Source organism: Polyodon spathula, chromosome 4 (genome assembly GCF_017654505.1).
Source record: "Polyodon spathula isolate WHYD16114869_AA chromosome 4, ASM1765450v1, whole genome shotgun sequence".
NCBI classification, from domain to species: domain Eukaryota; kingdom Metazoa; phylum Chordata; class Actinopteri; order Acipenseriformes; family Polyodontidae; genus Polyodon; species Polyodon spathula.
The window spans coordinates 2,200,638-2,206,339 of NC_054537.1; positions in this window are offsets into that span (position 1 = coordinate 2,200,638).

Here is a 5,702-nt window from a genome sequence, read left to right on the forward strand (position 1 = left end):
CCATTCAAGTGTAATAACATTATATTAGTGGAACAACAAATACCAATACAGTAATACAGTGACAAATATACCTGTGCATAGACTCCCAAATAATGCAACAACACATACCAGTCCAGTAACACAACACATATACCTGTGCATAGACTCCCAAATAATGCAACAACACATACCAGTCCAGTAACACAACACATATACCTGTGCATAGACTCCCAAATAATGCAACAACACATACCAGTCCAGTAACACAACACATATACCTGTGCATAGACTCCCAAATAATGCAACAACACATACCAGTCCAGTAACACAACACATATACCTGTGCATAGACTCCCAAATAATGCAACAACACATACCAGTCCAGTCATATAGGGACAAATATATATGTGGAACAACACAAGCTTGTATAGGTGATATCATGACAGGTCATATACAGTGTTTCTCTAAAATAAATACAGGGCTAAATCCTCCTAACTATTTACACCAAGTCATCATTAGCCCTTTTTTTTCACTGAAAGAGAAAAAACCCCACATATATTGCATTTTTAAAACAAATAATAAACTATTTGAGATTAGTCACAAACCCCTAAATGAAATGTCAGAGTTGCTTATTTCTGAGTTGGTAATTTTATTAGGTGATTTTCTACAACAGTAACTGTGAAAATTGTCCTCATGAAAATTGGGACCAAGTGGTTTTGAGAATGTAGCCCATAATCTTTTCATCAGAGCTTGTGTTCATTCCTGACTTGTGTAGATCAGTGGACACTGCTGATGTGCTGAAACGCCTTTCCTTATCACACACTCCTACGGCTGTCTTTCTGTTGCTCCAATGCAGGCAGGGGGGTGCTGTTGTTGTTTTATACAGTACAGTAGATATCAGAAAACAGGATGGATTTTGTGACAACAGTAAAGAACACCTCCAAACAATCAAAAACACATGCTTCTGTTGATGAAACAGGGAACTGTAATACCATTTCCTGTTTTGCTGGTCAGAAACACATAATCTGTTTCCTCTTTTCCTACATTACAGCTACTGTGAGCTGGTAGGAATTTGAGATATCCAGACCAGTACAGTATATAATGCAAGACGCACCAACAATAATGGTATTCAAAATGATAAAGCTGCGACACCCTTGTACTGTGATTAACAACCTGTAACCCTTTGGAAGTGCAGTGTTTGTTTAAAGTATATGTTTGGAAAAGTGTTTGTTTTTTGCTAAGAGGGCTTATGTGTTATTGTTGAAAATATCAGCATGTTTAATTGCTTTTATTTGGGAAAGTCTTCACAGTTAGCACACAACTATATTCTACTGATCAATCAATAGCGTTCCGCTGCAGAGGTTGACCAGTGAAAATGAATCATTTCCTTGCCACATTGTTTTAGCTTCTAGACCGATGAATGACTCTTAAATGAAATGACATTTAAGCATCTCTGCCATGCTGCCCGAGTGGATTTGGATGAAGGTGTGCTTGCCGAGGTGATTGGCTGCATGCACTCTGGGGAGCCATCTGTACTGAAGAGTGGCTGATAGGCCACACTGGTGCTTTAAACCTTTGAGTCATGAATGAATCAGTATGATACAAAGTGAACAGAAACATGTTAAGATAGCTCGGATATTTCATACCCATGTGTCAAGTTACTTTTTAAGTGAGGAAATTATAGATAATAGCTTTAAAAATAGGAGTAGCGGGTCTCATGAGACTTATTTAAGTAAAGACCACCACTATGTAATTTTAAGAAAACGTAAACAAACAGATATTTAAACTGACTATTTGGGGGCTTTTGCCACAAACAAAATAGAGTAATTTTAGAAAGTACAAAAAGTCCACAAGTTTCCTTTATTTGCTAGTCTTTTATAAAAACAGTATGTACTGCCCGCACACACACACAGGGGATTCTGGGCCACACAGCAGATGAAAACCCAGCAGAGGAGAGTGCAGTGCAGTAAATACAGTTGCCATGACTTACAGTGCTAATTCAATTGCTGGGAGTTAGAAAAACACACTTGGTTGTTTTCGTAGTTGTATTGTGAAACACTACTAGGGCTTTTTTTTACCATGTAAAACAAAAGCAGGTTGTTTATATGCATCTTTTAACAGAGCAAACAATTCCATAAAGTAAAGCTCATGAATAATTCTGTTACTGTCCCTGTCGTGCGTTTCCATTGGCTGTATAGAGTGCATGTGTTTGGAAACAAATGCTAATTCAGTTTGCTTTCCTTGTTATTGGCAGTCTGTTTCACTGCAGTTTTTTCCTCTGTATTTTTGCAGATTTGCCATGCTAGTCCTGTGGTTATATTATACATTTACCACAGCTTGCCCTGGTTTTGTCATGTCTATTAATATGCCTAACCATGCCTCACTATTGTTTACAATGCTTCCCTGTGCTTGACCATGCTTTCACTATGCTTTATTACACTTTGCTATGCTTTTACTATGGGACACTTGTATAAGGGCTCATTTCACCTCACCAGTGTTTTGGGGTCAAATTGAATTTTTTTAAAATAACAATACATGCCTGTTATAACATCTGAGATAGAAGTATTTTCATATTAATAACTACAAGAAGCAGTAGATGTAGCATCAGTATTTCAGTAACACTTTAGGTTATAAGTGATTATATACATATTTACATTATTAACAATTATAGATTATCATTAGAAATATGAATATTATTATGCACTTGTTTTTTAATTTAGTGTTCTTATCATCCCCCCAATTGTATGAGGCAGCTTTGTTTTTGCAATACAGTTATTATACACTTTTGTCATTGTTTTTGTTGTTATTGTTTGTAATCACTTATAACTGTAAGATCTCAAACTTTCAATCATTTTATTATTGTAATATACTTTCAGTAATCATTTTAATCATCTAACTCCTTGCTGGGAACTGGACTTTTGTATGCAATTATTGTGCTGAGACTCTTTGAGACTGACTCTGTATTCCAGACAGGCTGGCAGCTATTCAAGCTTGTGTTAGGATACAGTGTGCTGAGACTCTCTGAGACTGACTCTGTATTCCAGACAGGCTGGCAGCTATTCAAGCTTGTGTTAGGATACAGTGTGCTGAGACTCTCTGAGACTGGCCTTGTATTCCAGACAGGCTGGCAGCTATTCAAGCTTGTGTTAGGATACAGTGTGCTGAGACTCTCTGAGACTGGCCTTGTATTCCAGACAGGCTGGCAGCTATTCAAGCTTGTGTTAGGATACAATGTGCTGAGACTCTCTGAGACTGGCCTTGTATTCCAGACAGGCTGGCAGCTATTCAAGCTTGTGTTAGGATACAGTGTGCTGAGACTCTCTGAGACTGACTCTGTATTCCAGACAGGCTGGCAGCTATTCAAGCTTGTGTTAGGATACAATGTGCTGAGACTCTCTGAGACTGGCCTTGTATTCCAGACAGGCTGGCAGCTATTCAAGCTTGTGTTAGGATACAATGTGCTGAGACTCTCTGAGACTGACTCTGTATTCCAGACAGGCTGGCAGCTATTCAAGCTTGTGTTAGGATACAATGTGCTGAGACTCTCTGAGACTGGCCTTGTATTCCAGACAGGCTGGCAGCTATTCAAGCTTGTGTTAGGATACAGTGTGCTGAGACTCTCTGAGACTGGCCTTGTATTCCAGACAGGCTGGCAGCTATTCAAGCTTGTGTTAGGATACAACGTGCTGAGACTCTCTGAGACTGACTCTGTATTCCAGACAGGCTGGCAGCTATTCAAGCTTGTGTTAGGATACAATGTGCTGAGACTCTCTGAGACTGACTCTGTATTCCAGACAGGCTGGCAGCTATTCAAGCTTGTGTTAGGATACAATGTGCTGAGACTCTCCGAGACTGACTCTGTATTCCAGACAGGCTGGCAGCTATTCAAGCTTGTGTTAGGATACAATGTGCTGAGACTCTCTGAGACTGACTCTGTATTCCAGACAGGCTGGCAGCTATTCAAGCTTGTGTTAGGATACAATGTGCTGAGACTCTCTGAGACTGACTCTGTATTCCAGACAGGCTGGCAGCTATTCAAGCTTGTGTTAGGATACAATGTGCTGAGACTCTCTGAGACTGACTCTGTATTCCAGACAGGCTGGCAGCTATTCAAGCTTGTGTTAGGATACAATGTGCTGAGACTCTCTGAGACTGACTCTGTATTCCAGACAGGCTGGCAGCTATTCAAGCTTGTGTTAGGATACAATGTGCTGAGACTCTCTGAGACTGACTCTGTATTCCAGACAGGCTGGCAGCTATTCAAGCTTGTGTTAGGATACAATGTGCTGAGACTCTCCGAGACTGACTCTGTATTCCAGACAGGCTGGCAGCTATTCAAGCTTGTGTTAGGATACAATGTATTGAGACTTTGTATACAAACCTAGATTGCACAATTTCACCCTGACATTATTCGGGAGCTCCACTTGAGGAATTGCATGCAGAGCTGTGGAGGGGTCTTTCAAATGAGACATTGTTTTGATCGAATAGGATTTCAAATATGTTTCAACATTTTAAATGACTCATGTGTTGACAATGACGCTAAAAACTAGCGAAGTGAAAAGTGAAGCCTTTGAAGCATTTGGTTCAGTAAGGTTCGCTCGCCGAGTCACAGAAATAGCCTTAATTAAATTGACAATGGCACTAGGCAGTGGTATAATGTACCTTAGTACATTGCTGATACGCTGTATTAAGCAGTCTTCTTTTCTTAGGTAGACAGCGAATGTATCCGGTAGTTTAAATGCACCACTAGAGCAACGTGGCACTCATTCCTTTTTGTCTACTTTATTATGGTTGAGAGACAAAGTGTTCTGAAGAGATTAGCTTCGTTTTTGTCATTAAAATATTGTAAAAACTTTAATACAGCGCTGCACAATAAGATACTATCATGCACGTTTCAATGTAAACTGATATGTCAGTGTAATGTGTATTAAATATAAAACAGCACATTTCTTACCGTTCAGTGTCAAGCAGCAATAGGTTACCGGCAAGTAAAAATGCCTGATCCGCGAGTAAAAAGTGCATACAAAGACATGTACTACCAGGCTGCAATTACATTATGAATATAAGAGTACTTTTACTAAACGCGTTTGCCCGAATCACGCCGAATGTCATAAAAACGCCTTTACCATTGTATCATTAATATATTAATTATTTGATTTTTTAAATACCTTTTCAGATTTCTTACTTTTTGCCTCTTCAGTGTGTTTTATTTTTTATCAAATGCAATGTACACGTAAATGTCCGAGTTTGTCTTAACACTTTAAATCGTGAATTTCCACCCGCATTTGTAATGGCTTATTATGGATTAGACCTCATTATCGGTCTAATTTGTTGCGCTTGTTCGGGTCCGCTAAACCAATTTTCAGGATTAGCTGTTTGGTACACTGCAATCACGACTAATTTAATAGAGATGCAAGATTTAGCAGACCGCATTTTTTTAGTTTATTTTTGTGTCACCGTCGCTTTAAATGAAATGTACGATTGCGGCACTGGGTGAGTACGTTATACACTGTCTTCTTTTAAATTTTGTGCTCTGTAATAATCTGACACATAAAGGACCGATGCCTTCGCTACCGCTCCTCCTTTTTTAAACCAATTCACCAAGAGGGTGACTACTGTCGGACAGGAGGTTCGGCTGTCTGGGTCTCTGCTTTCCGATTGGACAGGCGTATCCGATAGTGAACGGCTATTGGTGTTTGTTCTCCTGGTCCAGCTGCCAGTGC